A 15697-nucleotide genomic window follows, 5' to 3' on the forward strand; every position below is an offset into this window, starting at 1 on the left:
TTTGTGGCGGATAGACTGGCATAAACAGGGCAAACAGACAGTGACATGCCCACTGTCAACCAGTGTGTACATGGCAAAGTTGACTAAAATCAACGTGTTGTAATTCTTAGCACAACGTTCTGCATAATAGCTACGGATTAAAAAGCAGTAAGAAAAGCACAGGCAACAAAAGAAAAAATAGATAAATAGGACTTCATCAAGATCAAAAAGTTGTGTGCTTCGAAGGACATCATCAAAAAAGGACAACACACAGAACAGGAGAAAACATTTGCAAATCATATAGCTGATAAGGGACTTACACCTAGAATATACAAAAAGACTCTTACCTCTCAGTAATAAAAAGACAAATAGCCCGAAAGTGGACGAAGTATTTGAACAGACACTTCTCCAAAGAAGATATACAAATGGCCAATAAGCAAATGAAAAGATGCTCATCATCATCAGCCATCAGAGTAATGCAAATCATACCCAAGAGGATGGCTCTTATCAAAAAGAGAAAATAGCAAATATTGGAAAGGATGTAGAAAACTGAATTTCTGGGCCGGCCTGTGGCTCACTTGGGAGAGTGCGGTGCTGATAACACCAAGGCCACGGGTTCAGATCTCATATAGGGATGGCCAGTTAGCTTACTTGGGAGAGCGTGGTGCTGACAACACCAAATCAAGGGTTAAGATCCCCTTACCGGTCCTCTTTAAAAAAAAAAATATATATATATATATATATATATATATATATTACTAGAGGGAATATAAAATGGTGCAAAGGCTTTGAAAAACAATTTGGCAATTTCTCAAGAAGTTAAACACAGTTATCATATGACCCAGCAATCCTACTCCTAAGTATTTACCCAAGAATATCGAAACTATGTCCACAAAAACTTGTACATGAATGTTCATAACAGCATTATTCATAAGAGCCAAAAAGTGGAAACAACCCAAATGCTCGTCAATTCATAAATGAATAAAAAAATGTGGTACAATGGAATATTATTTAACCATAAAAGAAGTTATGCTAAATGAAAGAAGTCAGTCACAAAGGGCCACATATTGTATTATTCTGCTTATATGAAATGTCCAGAATAGGCAAAACTATAGACAGAAAGTAGATTAGTGGTAGCCTAGGACCGAGAGTAGTGGCGGGGTAGGAAAATGAGAAGTGTGACCAATAATGGCTGTAGAGTTGCTTTCAGGAAGGATGAAAATGTTGTACATAGACAGTGGTGTGAACATACAGAACACTGAATTGGACACTTTAAATGGAAGAACTGTATGGTATGTAAATTACATCGCAATAAAACTGTTAAAACAAAAAGCAATAAGAAAGAAGCTAAGCATTTTAGACCAGGAGAAGAGAAAAAAATGATGCAGAGTGTGGGAGGAGACAGAGGGCAGGAACCATCTCAGAAATGAAGCTCGGGAACACCACGCAGCTTGGAACTCACACCCATTACTTTCTGTTCCGCGGCTGCAGCTGGGGAGGATGAGGGGAAAGGATCTCAGCAGCTCAGGTAAGCAGCCGGCACTATAGAACCATCAATAGGCTTTCAAAAACTCCCCAGATGCCTTACAGAAAGTATTTGGGGCCTAAGAAGCCTGGCAGAATCAAAGAGGGGTACCATCTGCCTGCTTGCTGTGAGTAGTTAACCCCTTCTAAAGACCCCTCTTTCCTGGCATCCAACTACCCTAATTGCTAATTACTTTGCTACCGGATTAATCGAGGACAGTGGGAGTCCCTTCCAGAAGCCATAGGATAAATATGGCACTTCTCCCTAGAGCAATCATCTTTACTAAAAACACCAATTTTTAGAACGAAAATGAACATATATTATGACATGCAAAAATCTCTAAATTTTTAATGTAAATAACAAGACTTCAAAGAAATGGCAGGATTGCAGCAAGGGTAATTCTCTTATGCCTAGGGGAACTTGAGTGGCTAAGTTTCAGAAGCATCACCCTAGGGATCTATCATAAACCAACAGGAAGAATTCCATTCTTCCAGAGTCTTAGTCTGTAGCATTCCCCTTTGTACAGACCTAGCTTGAGTGGCTCCTAATTGCCTTTGGAATCCAATGTAATTTGCCTGATCCAAGCCTGCAAGCCCTCACTCCACCACCGCCCCCACTCCCAAACTTTAAATGGAAGAACTATATGGTACGGAAATTATAGCTCAATAAAACTGTTAAAACACACACCCTTGTTCTCTTCCTACCCCTGAAGCTCTTGGCCCCCATTACCAGGTGTGTGCTTTTCCCTCCTCGCCACCTCACTTACGTCTTTGGAGCCACTGTGCACCCATGAAACACCCTGCCCATTCTTCTCCAGACCACCCCACTCACCATTCCCACCTTGTGAATGCTATGGCAATCCCTTCCCTCTGCCTGTCCCCTTTCATCCTGTCCCTCTAACAAACTGTATATATTCGATATTTTCATAGGGGCCAAAATGTCAGATAAGACTGTGCCATAGGCACCCATTTAAGTCCATCTGGTATCATCGTTTTCCTGAATTCTTAGGAAAATATGCCTTCTATATATATTAGCCAACATTTCCTAAGTATCTACTATGTTCCTTTTATAGTACTGAGCCTTTTACATACATCATTTCATTTAATCCCTACAACAACCCTAAAATATGCTTTTTTAGCACCAAGGAAACAGAGACATAGAGAGGTTAAATAACTTACCTAAGATCACTCAAATAGTAAATGGCAAAACTGGACTAAAACTCTAACTTTTCTGCTCCCAAAGCACATGTTCTTAACCCTGCTCCTTCCTGTCATAAGCCAGAGCCCAGAATTAATTATAAGCCACAGTCTCATAATTCCTACTGTCATTATCAGCAGCCTCTTTCCACTGAATTATTTAAAACACCCTCTTGCTTTGCTTCTGAGATTTCTAACTCAACCAGCTTCAGGGCAACAAAACATAGCATGTATCCATCCACCTCCAGAATAGGAGGTGTCTCCAATGACGGTTACCTGAATGGCCAAAAGAAGGGAAGCCAGGACAGTGAAACCTCACATCTCAGCTCCTCCACCTCAAAATTTTCATTTTAGACTTGAAGAATGTGATTCTAATCAAGTACAAGTTAATTAGTACCTGCACATATTCAGGTCCTTACAAATTAGGAGAATTTAATATAAAAAAAAAAAAAAAAGTAACTTTTTCAAATCAACAGTTTCAAAAAATTAGAGTCCTCGGATTCTTAGGATGAGCCTTCAAGAGTCAAATGACTCTCACACAGACTTTGCTATTTAAAATCCTTAGTTTTTTTCTGTAGGCCTGTTGTGAATTATAAATATTTCCATTACTGTTGCTTACGTGGCTCACTGTGTCCCAATTTTATCTTAGTTTATGATATGTGCTATAATTTAAAAATCGTATCATTGCCTTTATTTTTAAATATTCTGTGATTAAGATATTTCACTAAGCCAGACTACCCTCCCTCCTACTCATTCCCATCCCATCTCATTATACCAAATGAGAGGTTTGATTATATGTTACAAACACACAACTGCAAATAGTAAACTCCTATGGACTAACAGGATTCAGATTCAAAGCCTGAGAATCAGCAATGGAAAAGCCATTTGAGAGACAAGTTACACTTGAAGGACTACAACTCTATGCCTGCGTTAGCTTAAAGCTCAGAGGAAGTCTGGCCCAGTGGGACCTGAACAATTTGGTACACGGGTCTGAGGAAAAGAGGGCTGAGGGCTTGCAGGAATATGAAGAGTGTACAAAGAAGGTATTAACACCACCATGATTACCTGAGTCTCCATGTCTAACTTACAGTGTTTGCTCCATGCGCTACCCTCTTCAACAAACATACATACATAATGGTCATTGCCAAGGCTTTTAGAATGCAGTGTCTCATTTGCTGTGGACATGACCGTAAAAAAATTTCCCACTAGTTTTTCTATCTGCTACTTTGCTAACAATCAAAGTATTGATTGGGAACATTTTATTAAATTAAAAATTAAGAACATTTTTTAAAAATTTTTTTAATTAAAAAAATTTTTAATATTTTAAAATTTTAAAAATTTTAAATTTCAAAGGAAGACATACAAATGGCCAACAAGTACTTGAAAAAATGCTCAACATCACTAGTCATCAGGGAAATGCAAATTAAAATCACACTGAGTTATCACCTCACCCCAGTTAGACTGGCTATAATCAAAAAGACAGAATAACAAATGCTGGCGAGGGTGTGGAAAGAAGGGAATGCTCCTACACTGTTGCTAGGACTGTAAATTAGTACAACCACTATGGAAAACAGTATGGAGGTTTCTCAAACAACTACAGATAGATCTTCCATATGATCCAGCAATCCCACTTCTGGGTATATACCCAAAGGAATGGAAATCATCATGTCAAAGGGATACCTGCACTCCCCTGTTCACTGTAGCTCCGTTCACTATAGCCAAGATATGGAACCAATCTAAATGTCCATCAATGGATGATTGGATAAGGAAACTGTGGTATATATACACCATGGAATACTACTCTGCCATAAAAAAGAATGAAATTCTCCCATTCACAACAACATGGATGAGCTTGGAGAAACTTATGTTGAGTGAAATAAGCAAAGCACAGAGGGATAAATGCTGCATGTACTCACTCATATGTGGGAGCTAGGAGAGAAAGAAGGAAGGAAAGACAGACCACAGTGGTGCACTGGACTTGCAGAGGGAGAGAGCATTCCTAGGGATACAAAGTGGAGTGGGGAAAGGGGGATGGGGAGGGAGATGGAGGATAATTGGGTGGGGGACATGACGTATAATCACAATTTGTGATGATGGGCATGCTGCCAGTACGGATCTGGCCATCACATCTTGGGCATGAGGGGTGACAATCAGCTTTGTACCCCATGAATAATCATAACCAATAAATAAATTAAATAATTTTAAAAATTAAAATTAAAACATACATATGTATATTTGTGCATTTACATAAATGGTAAGCACGTAATATTATATTCCTAAATCCACAAAGATGGGTTTTTACAAAGAAAAATGATCCAAAAGTTATCAAATTAAAATTTTGTTAAAAAACTGTAAGGGGAGATAGGACGCACCCTTCATTAAATATCATTACTCTAGCCCAGCTGAGCATCAGGAAAGAGGACAAGGGAAGGAGATCAGTTGCCTCTAGCCCAGCAATGAGTGGGGACACCTCAGCTCTAAGAAAGAGCCACCACTAAGATCAGATGATGGTCTCTGGACAGTCATTCCACTGAGGCTTAGGGAGTGTATACCCTGCACAAGAAACTGTCCTAGGTACGGGGGATAAACAGCAAACAAAACACTCAAAGTCCCTGCCTTATGAAGTTTACATTCTAACTGGAGGAGACTGAAGATGAATAAACAAGTGTCAGCTGGTGATCAGTGCTATGGAGTAAAATTAAGCAAGACAGAGATGGGCAGGAAAGAATGTTATCTTATGTAGGGACATCAGGCCGGCCTCCCTGAACAGGTGACATACAGAGACCTAAAAGAAGTTAAGCAGGGAACCATGCTGAGAAAGCGGCACATGCAAAGCCTTTAGGCAGGAGCATGTTAGTGTGTGTGAGAAACAGCAAGGAGGGAAACGTGGCTGGGACAGGATGAGCGAGGAGGAAAGCTAGATAAGAGAAGGTCAAAGAACAAGCCACATCATGTAAAGTCTTGTGGCCTCAGAAGAGAATTTAAATTTTATTCTGAATGAGATGAGAAGCCAATAATGGAAGGTTGTGAACAGAGGAGTGACATGATCTGACTTCTATTTTTAAAAGCTTGCTCTGGCTGCTGTGTAGAGAACTGAGAGCAAGAATGGAAGCAGGGATCCTTTTAGGAGGCAAAAGATGACAGTGGTTTGGACTAGGAGGCAGCAGAGGAGGAAGTGGATGGATTCTAGATATTCTTCGAAATAGAGACAATATCCATTGAACCAAGACGTGAAGTCCTCAGAATAGCTATAGCAGATTGCAGAAATGGCCACAATTTTTTTCCCTCCTTGAATTCATGCCATTGCAGTATAATTTTAGAGCTCCGCCCACAAAGAGGTGAAGTCCTTCTCCACCTTTGGAAATTCAGCTGGCCTTGCAACTTGCTTTGGACAATGGGAGAAGAGCAAACATGATGTAAGCAGAGATTTGAAAAGTACTTAAGCATTTGCGCTTTCCCTCTCTTACTCCTCTAGAGAACCCTACAAGCCACCATGTGAAGAAGCCCATGCTAAACTGCTGGATGAGGAGACTCACAGAGGCCAGGCACCCCTGTAGCCCCAGCCAACCAACAGTCAGCCAACCATCAGATATGTGAGTGAGACCATCAACCGCCCCGATTGCAGGTGCATGAGTGAGCCCAGAGAAGACAAGAACCAGCACAGCTGAGCCCAGCCCAGATGGCCAAAACACAGAATGGAGAGCTAAATAAATGGTTGTTGTTCTAAGCCACCAAGTTTTGGAATGGTTGGTAAAGCAGCAAAAGCTGATTCAAGATCTATATTTATCCCCCAAATCAAATGCAAACCACTAAGCTCTCTTGGTTTCTCTAATGGCAGTATACAGAAAACAAAATTTCAATTCTAAATTAAATTGATACAGAATGGGCATGGTGTTGATGAGTTGATCAGAAAAGGAAAGAGCACAAGTCACAAATTACTGTGTAGCTCATTAAAATGTGGTATGACAGCCAGGGAGCTGATTTTATTGCTTTGTGCATTAAAATCGCCAAGATAAGAATCTTAGAAAACAGTGAAAATAAAAGATTTCACACTAATAGAATTTATCTTTTCAATGGCCCACACACCATTTCTGAAAATTACTAAGTACTTTACCCTCCTGCTGAACATGAGAAATAATGCTTTTTCGAGGTTATCTAGATAGACGAGCAATTAAGCTCTTTCCTATAGAAAAGAAACCAATTATATTAATGAGATCACAAGTTGTAATTGTCTTCCTTAGCTAATACTGACAGGTGATGGATGATGGGAGGATGGAGGATGGAAGGATAGAGAGACAAACATACATATCTCAAATTATACTTCGAGTAAAAAGCATTTAGGCTGTGTTAAAAGACTCCTATACATATTTCCTCACATTGTAACTGCTCATACATAGGCTTAATCTAATTATCACCAATGTTCATAAATATCATTTTTATTCCCAGTAGTTTGCTTATTTTCTATGAGTTGGAAAGCAGACAGATCTAAGACACATGACTACACTTCTGTTTTTTAATTTAATTAATTCTCTTTAATGTCCAGGTAGAAAGTGAAGCCTTCCATTCCTATTCCCCAAAGATGGCTACTGTTAACAGTTTCATTGTTTCTCCTCCTGGACCATTTCTCTTTTCAAAGTTAATTGTCGATAATACAATTTTTAAAACTAAAATATGTATAATTCTTCCAAGCTACCCCTATGAATCAAGTAGAAACCTCCCTACATAAACAGTCTCCTGTCAGAGCTTTCCAAACTCTATAAAAATCTAACATTAGCATTATATGCTGAGTTTAAAACAACTAGTATTTAAATGGCTTGATTTCTGAAACAGCTCACCTATTGTCACCAAAGAGAACCCAACAGCAGTGAACAACCCCACTCTCCCTCAAAAAATAAACAAAAAAAGGAAACCTAACTACTCAATGGCTGGGGGAAAAATTGCCTTTTTTGGAACTGAAACAGAAACTGTTTGGATGGCTAAATGAAAGCACTCACCAGACTTTATGGCCTAGTTTATATTTGACGTGTGGAAATGAGTCTTCAGGAAGAAAGAAAATTCCTGGAGACAGATCCTGATTACCTCTGTTTCTGATGATACACTCACCAAAGAAAGGCCTCTCAGGGTCATGCACTGGTCTATTCAGAACATATACTGCATCCACTGCCTTCAAAAACAGGATAGTCTATGTCTTATCAAATTATGCATAGTAATATAAAGTGCCCAGAAAATGAGGTTTCTAGTAAATCTCCCCAAATACCGTACAATATTTCAAAAATATGAACCACTAAGTCTGCTTTTCACGTTATTTAAAAATTTAGAAAAACACATCATACTCTTCCACCTCTTAATTATACATAGTAATGAAGGGATAGAAACATGGATAACCTGAAATTCACTTCTTCCTGTATATTAAAAAATGTAACGATGGTAGAAGTTGGGAGGCAAGGGATGGAGGGGGGATGGGTTCTTGCAACAGCAAACACAAACTTTTCCTTTTTGATTACGTTTGCTTAAAGCTAGAATTAAAATAAGCTTTTTAAATTTCCTGAACACACATCAAACAAAAGTAAAGACAGGCTGGGTATCCATCTGAGCGGAAAGAGAAGTTACACAGAAGACCAGAGTAGGAACTTTTATAGTGCTTATCTTTCATTAATCGTGATGAGCCAGAGCTGATGCACGCCTGAGCCAACATCAATCCCTATAAGATAAGAGGGGCAAGGGTAAGAGAAAGGACTGGAATACCACACTCTCTCCCACAGCTCATTCTTCCACGTGCACATCCCCCATATATCCACCGGGAGGAGACTATACAAAAGTAACGAATGCTCTACAGGTCTTGGGTTCCAGCCCACTGTTTTCTACGGAGTATTTTAAGGAGAGCTGCAAAGTGCCACATTAGTGCCAGCAGCAATTCTTGTGAACCAGAAAATCTGCACAGGATGTTACAGGAAACTGAATTGGTTTTATTGTCAAGTCTGCACTAAAATTCATTTCTGTTCTTCAAAGCTGATCAAATAAATACTACTCAATAAAGACCCCACCAAATCTTGATATCTGAATTACCACCACATTCATTCATTCAATAAACACTCATCCCATATCTCCTATATGCCAGACACTGCCAGCTCTCAGTCACAGGTAATAAGACTGATCATAAAACTAGAAAAGGAAACTTACACCCAGAGTCTTTCAAAGCACTAGGCAACCTTTGATCAAAGGGCCCTTTCAGAGACTGTGCTCTATCTAAAGCAACATCTTTCCTGTTAAGTCCAAGATCACAAACCTTTGTCTTTAAACTATACTCAGTCTATTACACAACTACATTACATAAAAACTCCCTTCATTAAAAAAAGAAATAGAATCTTTAGAATATTTAAGATGCAAACCAGAAAAGAAAAATGGGTAAAAAGTGATACTATAATTAAGAGCAAGCACTGCTTTATATATACGAAGAATTCCTTTCCTGCCTGATAGGATGGTTTCACTCAGGTACTCATTGAACAGTGAAGATGTGAGGGGGCACTATGTGAGACACTGGGAATACAATCATAAATGGACATGGACCCTGACCTCAAGGATGCAAATATTACAACAACTGTCAGCTACCAAGCACCTACCATGTGGCAGGTACTGCTCTAGGCATTTCATATACACCCCTTGTCAAATGAATCCTGCAAGGTAGATGACATTATCACCTCTTTACAGACAAGCGAACTGAGGTTCCAAGACCACTCATCCAAAGTCACCAGCCTATAAGAAAAGTTGGCTAGAATTCTAAGATGTCTGTCTGGCTCACAAACCTATGATCTTTCCACAAATCTCCCCTGCAGACATGCAACATCTTTGTGTTTTAATTGTCAGATTCCCCAGCTCCCATGCTACTTCTGCATGTCTGACCTGGCCACAGAAATAGCTCTGTATGACCCTAAGCAAACCCATCTGCAAAACAACTAGGAGAAGGAAAAACAGAGAAAAGAAAAAAATAAATGCCAATAATTTGTTTTTTTCTAAATTTTTAACCGATGGGAGGGAAAAAAACAACTATAGGGGACACTGTCTCAACCTTCAATTAAGCTGAAGACAAAGTGCCCTTCTTTGACTGAAGCTTTAGTTTTTCTCTTTGAGTCTTTACTCAAATTCTTTAGAATAAAAAGTTAGAACTCAAGGTAGAACAGAAACTTCAGCATCTACCAGCTCAAGAACATAATTTGGAAGAGAGAATTCTGATTGACATTCCAGATCAATCACCCTGAACTCTGAATTTTCAGAGATTTCTTGGAGCCTTTGTTTCCCTCTTTTACTCATATACCTACTTCAAATACCTGTCCATGCTGCTTTTGTGAACATTATCTTTCACAGTCACTTATTTTATTGGAATCCATTATGAAAGGAAAAAGCCAAGAGGGTGAGTATATTTACTTGTCTCAACAGAAACTGAAGACACATCAGTGACGATATTCATTATCTTGTGATAAGTATGAGAAATGAGCATTTTGGACATTGTAATAACCACAACTTCCCATGAAAAAAAAATTCTAAGTATGGATAAAGACTAAATACAGTTTTCATTGCTAATCGAAATTACACATGCACAACAAATCCATAATTTCAGTTCATAAAAATAGCTTTCAGTAAAAACTCACAGATGAAGTAAAAAAATTTAATACACAAAATTCATATTCTAAGCCACCTGCTCCAAAAATTCTTTTGCAAAACTCCTAGCAACTTCTTTAGTTTTTTTTTTTTTTTTTTTAAAAGATGACCAGTAAGGGGATCTTAACCCTTTGGCTTAGTGTTGTCAGCACCACGCTCAGCCAGTGAGCGAACCAGCCATCCCTATATAGGATCCAAACCTGTAGCCTTGGTGTTATCAGCACCGCACTCTCCCGAGTGAGCCACGGGCCGGCCCTAGTTTTGGGTTTTTTTTTAAGACTTCTCAACTTAGAATTTTTTCTACTTAATGAAATGTGTTACGTTAATAGCTACTTCCTATCTGTCCAGGTAGCATCCACAAACCTCTTAAAACTACAGTTGGCAACCACCAACAGTCCCTCCCAATGTTTCACAGTGATGACATCCAATTCCTCAATCTCCACCCCCACCCCCACTCACCACACTCACCAGCTGGGGAAGACAGGTGAACACAATGCTTTAGCACCATCATAAAGCAACGCAGTTCACACGTGGCTAGACTAGACCTTGCATTCTATAAACTAACTTTGTCAGCTTCCAAATGTTAGTTCACTCAAAAATTCTTTTTAAATGCTTTTTAAAGTTCATTAGTAAATGTAATTAACACACAATGATATATTGTTTTACTTAAACAATTTAGTCTACAGGGAAACTAAATAGATTTTTTAAAACAAACACCCTCTTCTGTAAATATAGTATATAAATATAGTATATAATGAGATCACCTTTAAAGGATCCATTTGAGGTCCAAGTCTTAAGATTCAGATAATAAATACTACTTATAAATAAATAATAACAACAACAATGACAGGACAGCTAACATTTATAAAACACTTACCATGAGCTGGGCCTTGTTCTAAGCGTTAACTATAGAAACTCATTCGATGCTCACAAGCACCCTATGGGAAGGTTCTTAATCATTCCTCTTCTGCAAATGAATCAGGCAAAACTTCACAACTATCTCACCAAGAAAGAGGCAAATGCCTGGTCAATTATCCTTGCATTTATGAACAAAAATGAGTATCAATCATTAACTATGATACCGTAACATGGAGAAATTATTCTCTTAAGAGGCAGTACCCAATTATAAACAGCCCTCCTTAAAAAGAAATATGGGAAATTCTCATAGCCAAGAACTGCAGGTGTAGTGTCCTACATTAACACACAAATGAAAAAGAATATCCCAAAAAGTAAAACTGTGAAAAAAATATAATTTCACCAAGATTATTTTAATATTAAATACAGCTTTGTACTCACAGAAATGCACATTGTCTGACTAACCATGAAATGACTAAAATCATTTGAAATTCACTAACCATTTAGGTACAAGAGTGATCATTAAGGACTGTCTGTCAAAAGCACCGAACTCAACAGTCCTTTTATTATTTATTATTACTGGAACCAAAAAAGCACTCACTCCACTCAATTTTCACCACCCACAACATGCAGCACAGATAACTCTCAATAATTTACATTATAATAGCTCAGGAAAATTTAAAATTAGCAAGTAACAAGGAGGCAGATTCAATTTTTAACTTCATGCAATTTGTCAAACTTGAAATACTTTCAATTATTTATTTTTTCAATCTTCGCAGTAACCATAACACCACGAACGTTAACTGCTTTGCCTAACTGCGGTTTCACTGTTGTTTGCATTCTCATTTAATGAACTTGCATTGATGCTGATAATATTTCTAGCTCTAGTCTTCTAATTCCCTTCATGAATTAAATCTATTGTGTTATGTACCCCACTATTCCAAGCAGTTCCTAAAACAATGAATTAAAACACGAAAACTTAAGACCATGCACCTTAACAACACAGTGGCATCTATATAGCGCATAGCTGAATGTACAGATGAATTTTATTTACAGTTTTAAAGAGGCTTTTTTTATATATATTTTGTACATTTCATGTTTATAGTCAAAGTAAATTGGCAATGTTTTTAAAAAGCAAGCAATAATTAAGTGATCTGAATTACACAGCCCACTGGAACAATTATAAAACTGAGAATATGAGGCCCTTAGAGGAGACTGATTTAGCCAGGTTATGTGCAAACTCCTTTCATAGCTGTTTGCTTCATACACGTACTTTGAAAAACACTTCCACACAATTTATTTCATTCAAGCCTCACCATAATTCAAGTATGAGTACAAAGCCTACGACTCCTAAGCCCACGAGTATCTAAAGTATACACCATTTCTAGAACATCCCACTAAACCAGAAAAGCCTAAATAAATTCCAGTTAGTCGAACTGCCTTTTACAATGTTAAGATATAAACCAAAATACAATAAAATATATCTCTATCCAATGTCATTAAAAAATAACTTTGAATAGTAAAAGGTAATGTTTTCCCAGCAGCCAAAGGTTCCATAAGGGTTCCTCACACCTGAAAATTTACAAATCTCCCTGGAGATCCAGCCACATCCTAGATTGAGGCTACTGACTTTTACCTACTGACTTTCAGCACTTCATCTTAACTGTTTTTGATTAAATTATCCTTAAGCTTTCTTAAAGTGAAATGAGCATTATTTCTAGATGACACATTATACAGTTATTACATCAGTTGTAGGTGGAGTTAAAGAAGCAAATGAAGATGAATGTCTGGAAGACATCACAGAACAGGGAGCACTGAAATTTCCTTTTACTTTAAAAAATCCCCTGTGTCAATCTGCTTTCAGAGTCATCTTGACTTTTGCTCACAAATTAGGGGAAAACACCAGTCCTTTTGATACCTGGTTATCTTTCTGAAAAATTAATTTAATGAGACAAAGATTGAAAGTAGCCTTTGACTCCCAAAAAAACTCTTCACTTTTGCTATAAATGTCTTTGATTTCAAAATATTCATTTCAAAAGAAAAGTGTGTGTGCCTATAAAGTGCAAAGCACACAAGAGCTGTGATTTCTTCACTGCTAACCTAAGATAGCTCCCTAGGAAGCTGAACCCAGTCTGAATTCTCACGATATTTCCTCACAAGGTATGGTGAAGGAGTATCCCCTACCATTGCCAGATACTGTCTTCTGGGGGCATTTTAGTACAAGGCTAATTCCAAAGTCTCTATCTTCTTTATTAGAAGATGATATTTTCCTGAAAGGGTACCAAATCCCAATTTTTTCCATGTTCTGTTTAATGTTTTAACATTTTACTTTGAACAGTGTTCCAGGCACAAGCCACCTCGAATTAATTAAATTAAAATTTAATATCACTCTGAGATAAAAGTCTTTCATGGTGCCTACATAACAGATGATCTTTTGCCAGATCTCTTCTCTCACAACGCTGCAGATTCTGAAACAAGATCCACGTTCACAGGACTGACTCCAAGATCAATGGCAAATAGAAAAATAAGGGAACGAATATTTATTAAGCAACTGACCACGCATCAGGCAGTTTACCCACATTATCTCTCTTTTCTTCTCACAACTGCCTTGGGAAGTCTTAGTCCGTTTCTGCCACTAAAACACAAAACCACAGACTGGGTACTTTATAAAGAAAAGAAACTTGTTTCTCACAGTTCTGGAGGCTGGCAAGTACAGGAGCACGCCTCTGGCGTCTGGCAAGGGACATCGTACTGCATCATAACGTGGTGGAAGGGGAAGCCAGGGCACAAGACAGAAAACCTGGCCAAACTCACCCTTTTTGTCAGGAACCCACTTTCACGAAAACCATATTAACCACTTCTTAAAGGTCTCACTTCTTAATACTGTCATAATAGGAATTAAATTTCAACATGAGTTTTGGAGGGGACATTCAAACCACAGGAAGTATGAGTCCCATTTTACAAAAATGAAAATTGAAGCTCCAAAGAGGTTAAATACTTTACCTAAGTTCACAAACCTAGGATCATCATCTAGACTTGCACTCAGTCCCTTTCCTACAATAAGCTAGTTCCCAGAAGATGGAAGGATGAGTGTTAAGGATGCCATTGCCGGAATGCTATCACACTTCACCAAACCTTTCCTTACTACCCTGTGGCTGACATGACTTTATCAGCACAGAGTTGGAGATGCGCAGAGGTCCAAAGAAACATCTTCTCCTTCCCTACCATTGTCCAGCTCCCCTTCCCCTCTGTCCTTCCCCAGAGCCCACAGCCTGCTCCACCATGACTCCTTCCCACCACCACCCACAGTGCTGCTGCTCTCCTCGCTCTTGTCTTTTACACTTTTCTTTCTCACCATTTCAGTCTCCTAGCAATTTTCAGGGTTCTTGCAAAGAAATAGTAAGATGATTCACCTGGTAAACCATCCCAGTATAGCATGAGTAAGACAGCAGTTGGCTCCAGTTCTCACCTTTTCATTTATTTATTCATTCATCACTAATGATCACAACAGAAAAGGCACCAGCCTGGGAGCCAGACAGGCCTAAGACCCCAACCTTGGCTCTCTCTGTAAGAGTGGGCAAGTTACTTGGCCTTCAGTTAAGAGCAGACATCCCTTGCTCTTGGTGCAGTTGAGAGGCTTCAGTGAGACATCATGTGGTATACCATCTGGCACGCACAGAACCAACAGATACTACTTCTCTTCTCCTTCACTGGTCGCTTAACTATTTCTTTACTAGCAAAGGCAATCTGACTTTCCCCTCCCAACTTCTTCTAGGTCCACAACTATTCCAGAAAAAATGCTCTTTTATAGGCACACTCAATTTTACCACTGGTATTCCTATTCACTTAATTCCTATACAGCTTAATTTTTCAAATGATACTGATCAAAAATTTCCAAACTCCCACACTACAGTCATGTAGTAACTCCCATCTTCAAACACCTTTTAAAATTCTGTTTGGAATCAAAGAGAATTAAAAATCAGGAGAGACATACAGGAGGGAGAAGAAACCTCTAGTCATGAGACCTCCCTTCTACAAAAGGGGATTATATGACAAATTCTCTCACTCTGCTCTGAGTAAGGAAACAGATGCCCACCAGCCAAAGCAGCAAATCCAGCCTTTGTGGAAACTCCTTTGAGAATCTGATGAAAGCCCTAACTCTTTGCACAGAAAAATGTCAATCTACACAGAGACAAAAAATACTGCCTGGAATTTCAAAAGGGACAAGGGCCCTCTAAAACCCACCCATCAACCACAAGATAAGAGCTCTCAACAAAGAACTATCTGTGATATTCCTTAAAATGGTAAAATTCTCAAATCAGATTTTGTTTCTTCAAGGTGCAATGAATTTGGGCCGGCCCGTGGCTCACTCGGGAGAGTGCGGTGCTAATAACACCAAGGCCCCGGGTTCGGATCCCATATACGGATGGCCGGTTCGCTCACTGGGTGAGCGTGGTGCTGACAACACCAAGTCAAGGGTTAAGAT

General features: G+C 38.8%; 1 protein-coding gene and 1 non-coding gene across 4 annotated transcripts in view; one reads left to right on the forward strand and one right to left on the reverse strand.

Annotated features, from left to right (window-relative positions):
* PPP2R5E (protein phosphatase 2 regulatory subunit B'epsilon) overlaps positions 1–15697 on the reverse strand; it is a 140136-nt gene that overhangs the window by 109130 nt on the left and 15309 nt on the right. The gene's annotated exons all lie outside the window — the stretch shown is intronic.
* On the forward strand, positions 3836–3960 carry LOC134374425 (small nucleolar RNA SNORA32). The gene has a single exon (XR_010023272.1). It is a non-coding gene; the product is annotated as a small nucleolar RNA SNORA32 (small nucleolar RNA).

Source organism: Cynocephalus volans, chromosome 3 (genome assembly GCF_027409185.1).
Source record: "Cynocephalus volans isolate mCynVol1 chromosome 3, mCynVol1.pri, whole genome shotgun sequence".
Classification (NCBI taxonomy): Eukaryota; Metazoa; Chordata; class Mammalia; order Dermoptera; family Cynocephalidae; genus Cynocephalus; species Cynocephalus volans.